Source organism: Aedes aegypti, chromosome 3 (genome assembly GCF_002204515.2).
Source record: "Aedes aegypti strain LVP_AGWG chromosome 3, AaegL5.0 Primary Assembly, whole genome shotgun sequence".
NCBI classification, from domain to species: Eukaryota; Metazoa; Arthropoda; class Insecta; order Diptera; family Culicidae; genus Aedes; species Aedes aegypti.
The window spans coordinates 399,681,812-399,701,229 of NC_035109.1; the positions used below are offsets into that span (position 1 = coordinate 399,681,812).

General features: G+C 38.8%; 1 protein-coding gene and 1 long non-coding RNA gene across 8 annotated transcripts in view; both read left to right on the forward strand.

Annotated features, from left to right (window-relative positions):
• Positions 1–19,418, forward strand: part of LOC5576319 (teneurin-m) — a 527,158-nt gene that overhangs the window by 226,129 nt on the left and 281,611 nt on the right. The window lies entirely within an intron of this gene.
• On the forward strand, positions 15,055–15,719 carry LOC110679676. Its single transcript, XR_002502702.1, has 2 exons — positions 15,055–15,210; positions 15,281–15,719. It is a non-coding gene; the product is annotated as an uncharacterized LOC110679676 (long non-coding RNA).

The window sequence follows — 19,418 nt, forward strand, 5'->3', positions numbered from 1 at the left end:
AAAAGGGCTTAGAGCCAGGGTCCAATTGAGAAATTTTATTTTCAAAATTTTTGTTTCTTAATTGAGCAAAACGTTTCTTGATTTCTTTCTGCAAATCCTGCCATATAATTTTCATAGCAGGATCGCGAGTGCGTTGAAATTGCCTTCTCCTCACGTTTTTAAGACGGATCAAGAGTTTAAGATCATCGTCTATAATCACGGATTCAAATTTTACTTCACATTTTGGAATTGCAATGCTCCGGGCTTCAACAATGGAATTTGTTAAAGTTTCAAGAGCAATGTCAATATCAAGTTTAGTTTCTAAAGAAATGTTAACATCAAGATTGGAGTCAACATACGTTTTATATATATTCCAGTCGGCTCGTAAATAATTGAAAGTGGAGCTGATAGGATTGAGAATCGCTTCTTGGGATATTTGAAATGTAACAGGGACATGATCAGAATCGAAATCAGCATGAGTAATCAGTTGGCTTCAAAGATGACTAGAGTCGGTTAAGACCAAATCAATCGTAGATGGATTTCTAGAAGAGGAAAAACATTTAGGGCTATCAAGTCAATTTACGCAAGTCAGTTTGGAGCAAATTAACTTGCTGTCCAGAGTATTGAAAAGGCAAATAGGCAGCTATGAAAGTATATTTACCAAACTGTGTTTCAACAGAAACACATAAAGTTTCAAAAACTTTAGTTTCAAATGATGAAAACAGTTGATGTTTTATACGCCTGTGAATGATGATTGCAACTCCCCCACATGCCCCATCAAGTCGATCATTACGATAAACAAAAAAGTTAGGATCTCTTTTGAGTTTAGATCCAGGTTTTAAATACGTTTCGGTAATAACTGCTATATGCACGTTATTAACCGTAAGAAAATTAAACAGCTCGTCCTCTTTACCATTCAGAGAACGAGCATTCCAATTTAAAATATTTAAATTATTATTTGGATCCATTAGAAAAACGTAATCCAATAACAATTTGATTTGTAAATTTTTTTTAAGTCATAGTGGTGGCTTTGAACATTGCATCAATCATTAGATTCAATTGTTCAGTTAGAAAATTAAAATCAGAGGCAGACATGTCATGTGATTTCCCATTGGAATTTCCGGTAGACGAAGAAGCGGAGTTACCTGTGGCGGTAGGGTTTTTTCCATTTGATTTGAAACAAGTAGAATGGGTACCCATGGATCGAACAGGGGAGGAGTTTGAATTTCCTGCTACGATATCGGCAAAGGATTTACCGTGGATAGATACATTCGAAATAGAAAGATTCGAACGGCTACCCGACGGATTAAAATTAGTTTGTGAATGAGAATGATTATGATCTTCCTGATGGGTATGATTCATGATCAAGCGATCGTTAACTGAAAAATGAGCATTGTTCGATACTCTACCAGGAAAATTCCGGAAACGACCGTTATCGTAACGGATATTATCTTTCATCTGCCTGGCACGAGCCTCAATGACCTTTTTGCGTGAAGGACAATTCCAAAAATTGGACTTATGGTTAGCCCCGCAATTACAACATATGAATTTGGTGGTATCTTCCTTCACTGGACAGACGTCTTTGGCGTGAGAAGAACCTCCGCAAATCATGCATTTAGCATCCATGCGACAATTTTTTGTACCATGACCCCACTTTTGGCACCGACGGCACTGAGTGGGGTTCTGGTAATTTCCTCCAGGTTTCTGGAAATGTTCCCATGTCACACGGACATCAAACAAAATTTTTGCTTTTTCTAAAGCTTTAATATTATTTAGTTCTTTTTTGTTAAAGTGAACTAAATAAAATTCTTGAGAAAGCCCTTTCCGAACAATGCCAGATTGGGTTCTCTTTTTCATAATGATTACTTGAACTGGGGAAAATCCAAGTAAATCATTTATTCCATTTTTGATCTCTTCAGGTGACTTATAGTCACTTGAGAGACCTTTCAAGACAACTTTGAACAAACGTTCAGTTTTGTCGTCATAAGTAAAAAATTGGTGCTTCTTCTCTTCAAGATGTCTGAGAAGAAGCTCACGATCTTTAAGAGTTTCCGGCAAAACGCGACAGTCTCCTTTCTTTGCGATTTGGAAGGAAACCTTGATTCCCCTAATGGAGTTCAAGATCTCCTGCCTAAATCCCCCAAATTCGGAACAACTGACCACGATAGGCGGCACTCTTTGCTTCCTCACTTGAATCAAAGAGCCTGGGCTAGAGGCTGCTTCGATTTGGTGTTCGGAAAATTTGTCTAGAGCATCGAACTGATTGCTCATTTCGATACAATTATTCATTTCACCCTTGGAAGAAACTTCGCATTCCGGGGAAGCGTCCTTTCTTCCATTCTTGCCACGTGTAGAGATTCACCCTTCCTTTTATTAGTTGTTGATACCATGTTTAGTTAAAAACGAGAAAGACGTGACCTTCGAAAGGTTTTATCCCAAGACGGTGTCCAAGAAGGATTACCACCGCTAGCTTTCGCCAACGGGTCCAACGAAAAATCGAAGGCACGGGTCCAAACAAGGATCGTAAAGGGATCAATAGTAGAAAAAATAGTACTGAAAAGTACTGTTTTAGTAGCACTGAAAAGTACCGTTTTTAATTTTAGCACTGAAAAGTACTGTTTTTGTAGCACTGAAAAGTACTGTTTTATTGCTTTAGGTAGTTTTTAAGAAAACTTCCAAGAGCAGAGAGAAATCGTGTACGCACAGCACGAAGGTACGATGCGCACTGACAGACAGCGTATTATGTATTGCATCACCAACCATATGTAATTCCCAGATTTTTGCCTTGTCTCACTTAACCAATATCCTTCACATGATAACTGTGGAGATGCAAAGGTACACTCGGTCTCAAGTAACAATATTTGTCTAACTAACATTCCTCCTTTTTCTTCGATGATCGTTATCTCAAGTCACATTAATTGAACCACTGTGCTTCTTCAATTGTACTGATTAATCAACTAACAATAGCAACTATGGACTCAAAAAGTTCTCTAAATATCGTAAAGTTATCCTTGGCATTCTTGTTCATGAAGCTATAGAGTATGCTTCCGATTGAAGAAGTTTGGTAATAGTAGACTAGCGAAATTCTTCGAAGTAGTCTGAAATGATCCTATTCCTATTATTTCTTTACTACTAAAATACTGTTATCCATATATTCTGACAATACATACAAACACATGGTAAAAACCCTGAAAATATTTACCTTCAATTACGAACTCATCAACACAGAAATTTGACACTCTGGCAAACAATGAACGAAGGAAAACCGGTGGTTGTGACATAATTGCAAAAATACAATGCTATTCTATACCCTCAGGTTTAGCAGATTCCTATGCTTTTACAGCCTATTTTCCAAACGGATCCCGTGTCACACAGCGGGACGTAGCCATTGTTCGCCTTCTGGATAATACTCTCTCGTGTTACCACCCTGCCTACATGTTCTTCACCCTCACCCCATTTCGAACCTCCTTGCGTCACCACATCGGAGAAAAGAAGCTCGAAACAATTATATTAATATTTTCGTACGCCATTCAGTCCGTCCAATCCTCTTAACCGTATTAAGACCCTGCGCTGCTGTCTGCGCCTACTGCGCGTGTGAGAGACCATGTCAGTCGTCGGTAGAACGCCATCTCACAAAAGCCGGCTTTCCTTGCCTGCTGGGATTAATTCCCGAGGTTGCTCTCGTTCCTCGTAAGGAAACAGCCTCCTTTTCGTGCCAATCCCTTCCTTTCACAGGCCGGTCCTTCGGCTGCAAATAAACAATGCATCCCTTTGGGTGCCCGGATTGTGTTGTTGTTATTCTGCACAAGTGAGCAACAGCAGCCATTCCCAAAACTGGCAAGCTTTTGAATTAGAAATCCAACGAAGGTTAAGGTCCCAAATGACATCCAAGTCGTCTCCTTTTTCAATCTGCTGTTCTTGGATGGTTGCATCCTTATCAGAGCCAAGCCATGTGAAGAGTGTAGACTTTGTTGGGTCGAGTCAGAGCAAGAAAAAAAAACGAACAAGCGAACAAACCTCCAGGGCAACCAGAGTGCGCGCCTTGTAAGGCCAGGCCACGAAGAGATGTCTTATTCTCCTGACAGCCCTGAGCTACGAGCTGTGTGGAGTCTCAATAACAATCTCCTGAACAGTGGTACTTGTTTATAAATTTCTATAGGCATTTGTCCTTCTATCTTTCTCTATTGTGTGTGTACTTGGGTCGCCCCCCACCCCCCCTTCTCAACCCAAACAAGGAGCTTCCAGTCCAAAACACCAAAGCGAGCTTCTTCGTTCGACAAACATGTCGCGTCCAAGAAGCACTCCGATCCCAGTTACCAAGTAGGCTTTGAACAATACTCTTTTCTCACGGGTCACAAGCTCCAAGCGTTCCGACTCTGAAACGAACGAAAAAACACTGAATGCGACTGCCAGCTAGGGTGTGTGTTCCAATAGTGGAGGTACTGTGCACGATTCAATTTCATTTAACCCATGTAGGCCTTAGTGAACAAAAAAAAAACAAAAATCTCATAATTCAGAGAATATTTAATGGAGGTTAGTAGAGATACTCCTGTGGCCGGAAATTTACCAGGTGGTCTCTGGGTCAGGTCAAGTTATATGAAATTTTTGTTTGCTCTCCTTTTGTACATAGATAGTTTCCGTAATGTGACCACTTTATTGAAGATTTTTGAGAGAAACGCATAAGTGTGAACCTTCTGAAAAACGATTGAATTCGATAACCATATTGTTTGTATTTCATTGTGATTCTACGAATGGCGTTCCGTGGGATTCTTTCTGACATTACGTCCCAACTAGGACAGAGCTAGTGATCCTTTATAAGAGAGATAGGCGGAAGCTGACATTTCTGTCAAAAAGTGAGCCAATCGAGCGGCGAGAGCTGCCAAAGTGTGAGCCAAACGAACATGCGTTATGTTTGATTTGAACTTTTCTTGAGAAGTAATGTAATCCGCTTGAAATTATTTCGGTGAAAGTTGTTTTGAATAGAGCAAAAGATATGAAATATCTTATTTTTTGGATTTTTTTTTCAATGTGATATTTAGTTGTTAATTTTTTCTGCTGTTTATTAGTTTGGAAGTGTACCTCAAAAATCTATAACGAAACAAAATATACTTCTTAGTAATGAGGAAGTCATATCTGAGTTACAATATGATTCCCGACGCCGAGCAAACTCAGCACTGCTGGTCTGTTGCCAAATCATTCAGTTTTATTTCCGCTTATCTCTCATATAAAGGATCACTAGACAGAGCCTATTTCTCAGCTTAGTGTTCTCAAAAGTACCTCCACAGTTATTAACGAAGTGCTTTTTTTGCCAATTGACCATTTTTGCATGTGTACATCGTGTGGCAGGTACGAATATACGAAAATGATTTACTTGGTAGGAATTTTTACCTTCTTTGCAAACAGATTTTCGACCTTTCGTCCCTTCTTTGTTCCTCGACCTTTTGTCTTTCGACCTTTTGTCATAGATTCAAATATACTCTATGCCCTGGAAAGTCGGTAAAATTTCTAACCCGCACAGATCCGCGAATGGTGGAACTCGAACTTTTGACCTTCAGCTCGATCTTTTTGACGAACCCATGACCTTTAATTTAATTTATAAAATGACTTTCATTGGCTTAAATTTCTTATGAAATGACCTATTTGTATCTAAATATGGTCGGTGTTCAGACAGACCGGACTAGATGAAATTTTGGCCACTCCATAAATTCTGCATTTTTGGATGCTATTTTGATACAAATGTTTCAATAAATAGATAGGTAAGTTAATAGATGGTGGTTCAGTCTGTCTGCACACCGACCATATCTAAACCTAACTCACGGAAATGCATGTGAGTGTCTGGTACCAGGCTGAACAGAGAGCGGTACAAGGAAGCAAAATCAGCCGATAAACGAATTCAGTGCAGGAAGAAAAAAGAGTATGATGAAAATGTTATAGCCGAGGCGCAAAACTGTATGGAACAGAACATTATGCAACGATTCTATGCAGCTGTCAATGGCGTGTGGAGAAGGTTAGCGCCGTGTAACCATCGTGAAGGTAATTTGCCAGGTGGAGCAAGCACCTCGAAACGTTACTGAATGGTGGGGACGAAAGGGCATCGGAGAACAGAATAAACATCGATAACGATGGTTAAGCTGTGGAATCTCCATCACTAGATGAGATGAAGAAGGAGCTCCGGTACGAACTTTTCAAGCATGAAATAATTCACCATATAGTACTGAGGATGTAGGAGCAAAAAAAACTGGCTGCTAGTTTTATGGATGGCCTCATTAGCCCTTTCTTAAAAAATGCCATAGAGTGAAGTGCATCAATTTCCTCAATTCGTTCCTCAATTCGTCGTACAAAATAATGTCACGTACTCTGTACAGCAGATTGAGATCGCTTGTAGAGTCCTTCGTCGGATAATACCAAACTGTTTTTCATGAGGATTGATCGACGTCAGATCAAATTCCAAGTAACAATTTCACAGCAATTTGGCATTCGTGTGGAATTATTAATGTTTAACGACAGTTACGTGAATGCTATGATACCTAGAGGCGATGTTGAACGATGCTAGAAGATGATATTAAAAAAAACAGCTCTTAGATGTTTTCAAAACCTTATAGAGACAAACTATAAAGTTAAAATTTTGTGGCTACAAAATCAGCTCTATTGCAGCATATAATACCTCATTCAAACGGCTAGTGGTGGCTGAATGACACTTATTTGTGTCGGCTACGATAAAAGATTGATATAATACACGTTGTTGTCATAATAACTGCTTTAAAACTGATTGATTTGCACTTGAATCTTGATAATTTACCTCTTAAATCAGTATTTGGGCTTTTCAGATGCATTGCGCACACTTAATCCTGACGGAAAAACGACAATCGAATGTCCGTTTTCATTGTTTTTGCGTATATTCTTCATAATAACATCCCCAAACTGCACACTTTGTTGATTGCAGCTTGGTTACCATGAATAGCGAAAAAAGCTGAATCATGTTCAATCTCCATGAATTCGCTCATATGATGCTATGGTGTAATGATTAAACTAACTGAATATAATTCTAAGCACAATTGCTGCCCAATCAACCCAAGAAATGTTAAATTCTTCACCTGGCGGTTTATTTTAGCAAATGCTAAATAAGTAGAAATATGCCACTTTCAGAGGGGGCACAGGCAAATTTACTTCTTTCTCATCACATTTCACAGTAAATCTCACTCGGCACTTAAGATTTGAGCACTATATACCAAAAAATCACTTCAAATAAAAAACACTACGAAATATATTATCACTGACGTGTTTTCAATCTTATTTTGGTAATATTTTTTTTACGTTGGAATAAATCCGACAAGATCGACGTTATGATAAAATCATTTGCAAGATGAAGCGACATTCATCTAGAACAGGTGGCCTCAAAATAGCTACCATTAATGCTATTTTGATTTATTTGTGTGACATAAATATACACTTCATAGCCTCTTTTAGAGTGGGCTAACAAGTCACGTTCTAATCTACTAGAGGTTTTGGGGGATGCAATGAAGGCAACAGTGCCATGATCGTGGTTTTATGGGCGTTAATTTATAGCACCCTGGAAGTAATTCGTAAAACTAAAATTGTTACTTGGGTTGTTTACCCTGCAACAGATCCGGGAGTACAACTTGCAGATTCATCATCTGTTCATTGATTTCATGGCGAAGTACGATTCAGCGAAAAAATAACGAGTTGTGGGAAATAATCACGGAACATGGTTTTCCGGCGAAGCTGATAAGACTGCTTCGTGCAACGTTGGAAGGATCAAAATCAAGTATACGGGTTGCGGATTTCAACAACCTTCCTCAACCCTGATCCTTATTGATTCATTAGATTGATCGCCGAGAGGCATATGTGCCTTCTGAAAGGGATACGACGCGAATTGGGCTCATTATAATAAGTAATTCCAGGTTTCAAAAAGCTAATCTCTCGATAGGCAGTGCCGATTCTGAAGCTAACTTAATGAAAACAATATAGAAAGCACACCGCAACTATTGGACCACCTACCCTACCTACCCACTCTTGAGACTGAGCCGAGGAAAACAGATACAGAAAAGAAGCGAATAAATTGACTTTCCTTTCGTCGTCCCGGGATCCCAACCGGTCGGTCGGTCGTCCGTACAGCGTAATTACATGCTGAATTCATTATTTTTGCGCATACTGTGTGACGTCGTCGTCGTCTTCTTCGGCGTAATCGAACCTCCTCTCTTTCTTTCGGTTGAACATCTCGGTACCTTCCCGGGGAAGGGAACGAGGTAGTCACGTGCCAAAAGCCTACTATGCTATTTTTGAATGGTACTTCTTCTTTTCATCGGAGAACCTACGACAAATGGGGGGAGCCACCGAATGAGGAAGGACGCTTTTAATTAGAGAGCACCACATAGCCGAACCTTTCGAATGCTCCGAAATTGGGAAAGCACATTTGGATACAAAAGAAAGGACACCAGCTGGGACTGCTCCTCCTGTGTGGTGCTGAAACAGGATCTGAGAGGGAGTTGGTGGCTGTCGGGGAGTTTCCTGGCTCGGTCTGGGAAGTTGTTACCGTTTTCTGATTCAGGAATAACGGCGAAAACAGATGGGTTTTGGATTGATGTAACAATTTAAGAATTTAGGGTGGGCACGGGCAGATGTAAGGAGTTTTGCTGAGAGTATGGGAAATGTTACAATCTCAAAACAATTTGTATGCGAGTAGGTATGGCGTATGGTTATTATGATTGAACATTTCTGAGAGTAAATGTGGAAACAGATTGATGGCTGAACTGCTTGGAATTCAATAGAATCACATGCTAGAATACATACTAACAACAAATTAATTTTGGTTCTGTAAAGTTTCATACGCGCTTGAGCCTCAAAATGTCGAATTGTACAGCACAGTTAAAGCTGGTTTTCATGGCTACCTCGATGGTTTCTTGAACCCATGTTATACTAAATTTGCTTTTACATTTACTATACTGCCGTGAATCGCAAATCAGCCCCATTTGCATTTTCGTCAAAATTGAGTTGAGTTCAGTTTTCAACATCTCTTCCAATACTCTTTCAGCTGCACTAATAAAATAATATGATTTGTTCGGAAAAAATAGGAAAAAAAAAGCAAGTCAAATTGGCCCATCAAGAAAAGTAATCGCATATCAGTCCCACTACAGACTTACGCACCGTGAAACACAAAAACGTAACTTGTTTTGATCATCTTTTTATTTTTCTCGGAAAGATATCGTAGTGAAAAGCAAGTTGTGAAAGTTTCATCAAGATTGGAACATGATACAACCCTCTGGAATTTTTTGAATATTCGTGTGGAAAACGAGTTTGAAAACTTCACAGCCCATTTTCTCAATGCCTACTTTTTACAGATGGGACTGACTTGCGATTTACGGCAGTATATTGCACTCAATATCTTCCTATAGCTAAGTATGCTGTTTCGCTCAAGAAAAGTAAAGATATTCCTTAGCTGAATGGGTCATGAAATGTCCTACAGAGAGCCCCCTTTGAAATGACATTTCTTCTCAACTGCGTACTGCAATCAGAAAAAAGAGATTTTCTTGACCATTTCTGGGAAGAAATTTCCCACGCATCGAGATAGGCGATTCCTTTTCTTGTCAGTAGCAAACCAGCCTTATCTCGATAGACCATTCAGTATCAAGTTATGAAGAGTTGGCTGTAACTACACACCAGATTTTTTTTGTTGAAACTTAACATATCGTTTTAAAATTTCAGAAATCTGTTTTGCTGATGACTTTAGCTTGGCAAAATTCTGCAATGCTGAATGAGTTAAGTTGGTTTTTAAATTGTCTTATATTGTTTGCATATGGGTTGTCTTTGGTTTTAATCTGATCTGAGTCCAACTCAAATATTTTTTTTCCTTTGGGTGTTTGTTCTAGTCAAAGCAACCCGAATCCAAAAATAGTTGACTCAATCAACGCCTACTTTCTCGCAAGGCTCTGTTAATAAAATGTACCTTTGCGTTCCTCCCACCCAAAACTATCACCCATCTATAGAGATGTCCGCCCAGGCCCAGCATAGAAATAGCTCCGAACTGCAAGGTTCAAGTTCACCCGGCAGACTGACATTTGCTTGAAAAAGGTCTGACAACGGCTTCCTCACCCACAAGTCATATAGGTCCAAGGGCGGCGGAAGCGGTCGGTGTTGATTTGACAAGGGTCCGCTGTGTAAGCGCTCGCAAATAATAATCATTGCAGATGCAAATCTTTTTGCAAAGCAACTGATTCATCGTCGGAAAGAAATGAGGCAAACGAAGAACAGTTGACTGACCGTCTCTCGCGCAGATGGTCGTCTGTTCACCATAGAGGAGGTCCTAAAGGCAGCGGAACAAACTAGTGGGATTAGGCAAACACGTGACGTGATTGGGTGCCCGCGTCTTCCGAGGCCTCAATGCGGCGCGAAGGATTCATCAAAAACACTATCCACCCACACACCTACGCGAGAAAGCCCGCAAAAGGCCGAGATGCGATGCCAGCAAAATCAACAATTTCTGAACACGCACGTTTTGCTCATTCGCTACGATTTGCGGCGTGTCGGGCTCTTCTATGGTCGTACACTGCCGTGCCAAATTTTTTGTCCCCTCAGTATAGATCAGATTTTTGCAGCACGGGTCGTACTTTAATACAACGAGGCTTGCTCAGTTTCATAATTACCACTCGTTGTAAAAATCGAGCTCTGCAACAAGTTACGAACAACATATTTTGCAAATTCGTGGACGACCTCTTATCAGAAATCATCACAGGATACATTCATCATTCAACTTCATAATTAATGAACATATTTATGTAATGATTCATTACGCAACTCAAAACAGTAGCGTAATGAAAAAAAAAGTCTAGTAATAGTCATTGCGCAACTAATTTATGTTGCGTAATGACTATTGCGACACTGCATAACTCAGTCCAGGAAAGTAGGTCCTTTCATGACAGATTGACGTGACGAAAACAGCCTATTATGATAACAAATTGCTAAACATTACTTTTGCTTGTTTTTTAAGGGTGTAAACCCAATCTTTTACCCGGAACTGTATAAAGGTTTTTCCTCGCATCCGTGACCAATCAACGCGCGTTGGAGGCGATTGCCAGTTTCCTATGGCCGTGTGTGACGACTGGCTAGCTCTAGGGGGAATTAGACACGGTTCTGGTTCCTTTACTGAATCAACAGCAAAAAAAAAACGAGTCCGTAAAGTAAACTCAGCCAATCGTTTTGCTGCTTTTTTGCCGCGTCCAATCGTGCGTGTGGCTAGGTCACTTTTTATCGGCCTACTATGTCTCTTGTGGACAAACCATGACGACGACGACAAAGACCAAAACGACGATGACGACGAGGGTGAAGCAAACACAATGCCATGTAAACAACGCGCTTTCCGCGGAAGATTCGCGCAGTTCTCAAGGCTTTCCAAAAAAGGCTAACTTACCATCACCGTCGTTGTCGTTTGTCTGTGGTCTCCACGCGAACTTCGCCGCAGATCTCGGTTGAATTTATGGTAAAATAAACATAAACTACACGCTTATCATCTTCATTATTGTTATTATATTATTCAATTTCTTTAATTCCATAACTTGATGTCGCAACGTACCCACTCTTCTTTCGCTGGATCTTGTTCTCGGTTCTGAGAACTGCAGTGATGTCAGCCCGTATAATCTGACAATCAATATCGTAAATTTTGTGATACAAAACATTAATTATTATAAGAAAAGTACCCTATGGACCCAAGGTTTTACTAATTTAGATACTAAAAAAGTCAATGAATTCTATGTTCTAAAAATACAAAGAAATAATTTCGGCTCCGTGAAGCGTAAAACGCAATTTAGCCTCAGAATCAGTGAAAACCAGTAGACTATCCTATTGTTTTTCACTAGTTTGTTTTGGTAACAATTGTAATAACCGTAAATAAAACAATTCTCGAACATTTTACTTACGGATTCAGTAGATCCGTAGAAAGTCTTCAACTCCGTAGATCTACGGGAATTTCCGTAAATCCAGCATCACTTCTGAGGAGCTGCACTCACGTGAAGACTCTGGATGCGTTGGCAATTTAAGCGCTCGCGCTCCCATCCATGTCGCCTGTCAACTTGGATCCAGAGCGGTGACCATATTTATACCACAAAACAGACACACTACGCAGCAACCGGGTCCACGACAGCCAACTTCGATTGTTTATTCATTCTGCTGCCTATTTGTTGGTTTAGTTGTTATTCTTTGCATTTTTATTAAAAGCACGAATACCCATTTCTGGATGCTCGTTGTATCTTTTGTTTCGCAGTGAGTTAGGTCGGTTCTTAACGATGAACACCAATGGCTTCCGTTTTCGTTGATTTAAGCTTGGCAAAGATAATCAGACAATTCATCTCTAAACAGAGCCAGTTTATCGCTAAACATCGTCTGATTCCCACTTGGTTGGAAGACATCTATCATGCCACACGCAAAATCCTCACCGCAAGCTCAAGATAATTATTACCGTCGCACTTCTGGATCTCCCAGTCGTCAGGGAGTGGGACATCATAATCATTCGCTCATCATCATCATCCGATGAAGCGTTTTAGTCTCGCACTGCACCGGCGGCGTTCGCTACGCAATGAACATCACAATAATCACTATCATTGCCACGCATTCATTCACCCATTCCGGGCGCTGATATTGCCGTGCACGGGATTCTGTTTCTGCTGCCGCTAAGTTGTTGGTTGTTGGGGCTGTTGTTATGATTGTTGTCTGGCTCATCAATGACAGCTAAAGCGAAAACATCTCTCACTTTGTCGAATGATTCCCTTCTGAAGTGAGATGGATGGACGCCGACACCGAATGGGAGTGGGGGACGCAAATCAAACCGAAGTCGGCGATGGGTGATAGAAGCAGCAATGCCATGACATACTGTGATTTATGAACCAACGATTGTTGGCCATCGTCAGGAGCTATCGTTGTTGTTGCCTTTGTTGTCGTTATCCTGCTGCCTGGCTGGGCCTTTGATGTCTCGGAGTTAGCTGACGAGACAGGCTAGAACTAGAGCTAGTTTGTAGGGGAGAGAAGGTTAAAAGTAGCCGAATAGGTTAGAAGCGTATTTGTAAAACATTCTAAAAGAATCTTTGAAGTCGAACATAGAACAGGGTTCATCAAAGTTCTCACTAGCAACAATTGGAAAGTACAGTCAACTCTCTTTTACTCGATATCGAGTTATAGAACTATAGTAAAAGTATGTTTTCATGGCTTCCTCGATGGTGCCTTGGACCGAATTTGCACTGGACTTGTGTTAGAGTGGCAACTCGATGGTCTCTTCAATATCGAGTTATGAAGAATTGACTGTATCATCTACAACAACTGTTGTAAGAAAGGCCACCTCCGTGTATCTTACGAGAAGCTGTCTACTAGCTTTCTATGAAATAACTCAACCTGGAATTCATTTAAATATTTGTCAAGAACACTCTTCAGGAATACCTTCACATATTCTTGAAGTCATCGCAGGAATTTCTCCAGGTATTTTTCTACATTTTTTTACATTTTTTCAAAGAGCGTTCCAAGAATTTCTTCAAGAGTTTTTGCAGTGATTCTTCGATATACTTTTCAATGCGGAACATCGAATTCTCACAGCGAGTCATTAGCAAAAGCTACATTTATCTGTTCACGATTTTTTCTAGATCTTCAACCGTAAATTTCTCGTTGAAAGTATTTTTTCTAAAATTACAGGAAAAAAGACTCTGAAGGTTCATTCAACAATCAATCGATAGAACACTGAACAATGTCAACAACAACAATGAACGATTTCACAAAGAATTGCTTCATGTATTGCTCTACGACTTTTTCCAAAGAACTTCTGAGTTCTTTCACAAATTCTGCACGCAATCTCTCTCGATTTCGTTCTGAAATTACGTCTGGAAATCTTGCATAGAAATTAAGTTTTTTTTCAGAATCATTTATTTTTTTGCATTCTTATAATTACACGTCCTGCTTATTTTCTTAAGATACAGTATTTGACAAATCATTTGCAACTTTTTCGATTTGCATACTGTAGGGAATATAATTAATGGCTATTGAACAATTTATAATTGATCACAGCAATCGCGGAAAAGAAAGATGATCTTAGGAGTCGAGTATAGGAAACGAAATTTAATAAATCAGTCTTAACAGAGATCTTGGAGAGAAAGCACGAAAACTCGTTGTTCTCATTCTATAATTTTGTCCGTTTGTCCCGTCATCAAGATTCATTTCAGTTCCTGTTTGTCGTCTGAAGTTCGTTCCTGTCGCTACCTGCCGTCTGAAGTCCGATCAGTCCTGTCGTTGTCCAACCGTTAATCAAGTTCCGTCCACGTTGCTGACGAGCATCTGAAGTTTGGTAAAATCTCACCGTAGTCCAGTCAAACAGTTTGCCTGTCCGTTCGTCAAGATCCGTCGAAATATTACAGGTGGATTTTTTGTCTATTCCTTCTTGTGGGTCCGGAGAATTCTTAGTATTAGTTGATACATATTCAAGATATTTGTCAGTAGTGGAAATGAAATCGACTGATGCTGCCAGCACAAACCAGGCTCTTACTAGAATATTTTTCACTTGGGGACTGCCATTAGTTCTTCAAAGTGACAATGGCCCACCTTTCCAGAGCAAGCAGTTTATTGAATATTGGCAAAACAAAGGGGTTCTAGTAAGAAAATCGATCCCACTTTGTCCGCAGTCAAACGGTGCCGTTGAACGTCAAAATCAGGGTTTGATTAAAGCGGTTGCTGCTGCGAGACAGGAAGCAGAAAACTGGAAAAATGCACTTGAAAATTACGTTCATATACATAATACCGTTAAGCAACACTCAAGATTAGGAGTAACGCCGTTTGAACTCCTAGTAGGATGGAAACATAGAGGAATTTTCCCTGCTTTATGGGAGGCAAAAACGAAGAGAATAGACAGAGAAGAGATCAAAGATAGAGATGCTGTTGCAAAATTAATCAGCAAACAGTATACGGACCATCATAGAGGAGCCAGGGAGTCAGAAATTAAGGTTGGAGATAAAGTTATCGTAGCAATACAGAAGAAGAACAAAACGGATCCAACTTTTTCTCAAGACAGATATACAGTACTATCCAGAGAAGGTGGAAAACTAGTCATTCGCTCCGAACGCGGAGTACAATATGTAAGAAAAATTCAAGATGTTAAGTTAGTGCCATACGAGATGAACAAACCGAAAACAAATGAAGCAGAATTGACGGGTTGTTCACTAGGGATAAGTTTCGATGCAGCAATGGGTATAAATTTGTATCATTTAGCGTAATTCATATTTTGCATTTACGAATAATATTTTCCTTTTATAAACAGGACAAGATTTGATTAATCAAGATATCAAACAGGCCAGTAACGAATTTGACAATTTTCCATCAATTGAAGAGTTTAGTGTTGCGAATCAACGACCGTGGAAGGCTGCTGAAGAAGTAAATGACCAATCAATGGAATCTGATGAAGAACGCCACCAAGAAAGAATGGAACGACCGAAGAGAAATATTCGCAAGCCAACCAAATATAAAGATATGTTTTTGTATAGAGTTTTTGAATAGAATTGTAACAGTTTTTGAATATAGTTTTGTATAAAGTTTTTTTTATAGAGTTTCAGAAGAGTTTTTAAACAGAGAGTAGATAATTAGGCGAATGTAGGGAATATAATTAATGGCTATTGAACAATTTATAATTGATCACAGCAATCGCGGAAAAGAAAGATGATCTTAGGAGTCGAGTATAGGAAACGAAATTTAATAAATCAGTCTTAACAGAGATCTTGGAGAGAAAGCACGAAAACTCGTTGTTCTCATTCTATAATTTTGTCCGTTTGTCCCGTCATCAAGATTCATTTCAGTTCCTGTTTGTCGTCTGAAGTTCGTTCCTGTCGCTACCTGCCGTCTGAAGTCCGATCAGTCCTGTCGTTGTCCAACCGTTAATCAAGTTCCGTCCACGTTGCTGACGAGCATCTGAAGTTTGGTAAAATCTCACCGTAGTCCAGTCAAACAGTTTGCCTGTCCGTTCGTCAAGATCCGTCGTAGTTGCAGTTCGTCGTTTAAGTTCCGCTTATCCTGTCCGCTAGCTCATCGAGTCTATTTGTTGGCCATTTGCCAGTAAAACCATGGGAGGTCACCACACATACAAAATGGTCAAATTTGGAGTCTCATATTTCAATTATTTGTGGATCAATTTGAATGAAATTTTCACAGCACATCAGATATAACTTGAATTTTAACATATATTTTTGAGAGATTTTTCCATCAATAAATTGCGACTCATCAATAAATTTGTCCAAATATACCAGTGAAGACTCAATATACCAGCTTAGACTCAAAGTTTGAGCCAAAACTATTAAGATATAGAAGTGACGCAAACGTTTTGAAGGTGAATTTTTAAGCTTTGAAATATGACCTTCAGTGAAGTCTTCAGAACTTGTTTATTTTCTAATAAATTTTGAAGCTTTAAACATCATTCTCCTCAAAATCAAGTTTATGGAAAGTTTGTAGAACTAATGTGTCCAAAATCAGAACTATTCTTAGTTATAAATAGTTTTCTTCAATTACTGCTTGATTTAACTAAAAAAATCATCTTCATTTGACCAAAACTTCATTATTACTCAATCAATTTCAAATCTTTTTTACATTTTTACATGCTAGTCGTCTTTAAGCTGTGTACACAACTTACATATTTAATTTTTGATAGAAAAAAAATCAAATTTCTTCAGATTGTTTAAAATTTTCCGACGGAGATTACATATTTACTAATAAACTGAAGTTTATAAAGCATTCTGCTATAGCTACGAGTGGAATGGCGCAATTTTTTTTATAATAAACGCAGGAACATTTTTGTTTCACAATTGATAAAAAAATGTTGCTAAGATCTTTTCAAAATTTTACAAATGAGAAAAAAATTCGCTTTCAGTATTAACGTTTATTTGCAAAAAGTTCAAAAAATAAGTTGTTTTTCATTGAAAAATCATGTTTAAAAACAGTTTCGATAAATAACTGGTTAAAGACAACTTAATTGCTTGAAAAGCCTGAGAAAAAAATAGAATCGTACGAACAATGGTGATTTTTTTAGTCAAATAAGAAAAAAAATGGAGAAAACTACTACCACTAGTTATAATTGATATTGTACAAACCTTTCATAAATTTAATTATAAATTAAATTGTGATTTTTATTCCGGTAAACACACGAATATTTGCTTTTGAGAACTTTCGAAAAATAAGCCGCACTCTGCTAGGCATTTGTTAAGGGATATTTTAATAGATTTTTTCTAACATCTCTTCTAGAATCAATTCTAAAATAATCCAGGGATTTTTTTTTTCAGATTTGCCTTGAATAGTTTTAATATGCCCCACTTCAAGGAAATTGGTATAACACCAAATATAAATATAATTTCTCGAAGCATTCCTTCTTAATATTGTTACAAGAATTATTGTTCTGGGATTCCACAATTAATTACTCATACATTACTTTAGACGGATTTCTGCAGTGTTTTTTATTTAAATTTTACTTGAAATCATCTGGGGATCTCTGGTCAAATATTTTGAGATAATTTTATCCAGGATTTCAGTTCCCTTGAGAAATTCTTAAATTGTTCATGAAATTCTTATAGTGTTTTTGGAGTTATGGACAAAAGGTCGAAAAACAAAACGTCGAAAGAACAAAAGGTCGAAAGACAAAAGGCCGAAAGGACAAGAGGTCGAAAGTGATTTGCTTGGTGGGAAATTTTTCCTTCTTTGGAAAAAGATTTTCGACCTTTTGTCCCTTCTTTTCTTTTTCTTTTGACCTTTTGTCCTTTTGACCTTTTGTCATAGATTTGTATTTTTGAGGGTCTTCAAGAGATCTACGACAAATAACCTTATACTTGAAGAAGAACTTTCACTTCCAATTGTTATAATCATGGCTAAAAAAAATCAAATATGTTGCAATCATTCAATTCATTATTTATTGGGATTTATGCATAACTACCTCTATGAACCCAACCGAATATTCGACTTCGGGATCCTAAGGAAATATACGAAAATATTACATATCGCATTTGGTGAAAGCCTGCAAGCTTTATTCTCGACCAATTTCGTGTTGATAAATATTTCGAGAAGATCCTGGAACCGTTTGTGAAATTCATTATAGGACTTTCGAGTCATTCTTGGGTTAATTCAAGTTGAAATCTGGGAATGAACTATCTAAATTACACTTGAAAGAATTTCAAGCAGAACTTTCAACGATATATCTGTCAGTGCTTGGAGGAGTTCTTAAGGTGAAGATGAATCGAAGCAAAATCTCAAATTTTCAAGAGCACAAATCTGGAGAACCAATGATCCGTTTAGCTTAGCTTAGCTTAGCTTAGCTTAGACTGACTACACATATCAATGGTTGCTATTCCGTGATTGACCGAAGTCAGTGAAAATGCACAAAGAATCAACTAGAAGTTTGGCTGGGATTGGCCATAATCTTCTTCAATGTGCATAATTCAGTGCCTCTATTTATACAAGGTCAATAACGGCGCCGGCCACGTCCTTGCAGTCAGGTGGGATTGGGGGAAGGAATGTTAGTGTGTAACCTTTGCTATTTGGAGACCGTGTTTGCCTCTGCATCTCCACAAAGGTTACTGGGAGGGATGTTTGTTAATGGGAAGGATCGTTGGGTCACAGGATTCACTTTGATAAGCGATTAGACCATGATAAATAATTATTTGTGAGCTATAAATATGCTTATATGTAAATATAAAATTTTCTATTTGGTGTGAACAATATCTATGTAGAGAAAAATTATGCCGACACTTGAGGTGACGAACCATTCAAAGTTTGTTGAATAAAGTGAACCTTTCGCAAGTCTACACTCGTAGTGTCGAACCATTCAAAGTTTTTTTTAATTACGAAAATAAAAAAAATGTGAAACATAAATTATTCATGAATCAGAGTTTGTGTCGACACTCACAGTGACGAACAATTCAAAGTTTGTTGAAAATTCATATTTACGTCCCACAATTGTAACGATTAAATGTGCAGTCAAACATATTTTATAGATTAGAAATTGTAGCATGAAACGAGCTCACCAATTGATCCTTTATCCTTCACTGTGCAGCCACAATCCACTCTCAGCCTCACTCGTTTGCTCGGCTATATAAAAGCACTCAGAAAAAAAAGGTGCGCGACCCGAAAAGGAAAAAAACTTGGCTTTCTTGACGCACTGCCCAGCAGCAAGCGTCAAGGTCAAAGGATCAAAAAGAGCTAACCGATCACGCCACTTTTTCACTTACTAGACCGACGCGCGACATGTTTGATCCTGCCCTCGTCGCTGGCCCCCGTAGGAGCAAGCGTCAAGGTCGAAAGATCAGACAGAACTCTCTGGAGAACCAATGATCCGTTTAAGATGAAAACCTAATCGATTGGACCCTAGCTGGTGGTGACCAATCGATTAAGTTTTCAGCTCAATACAGAAGTTAGGTTGATTTGTG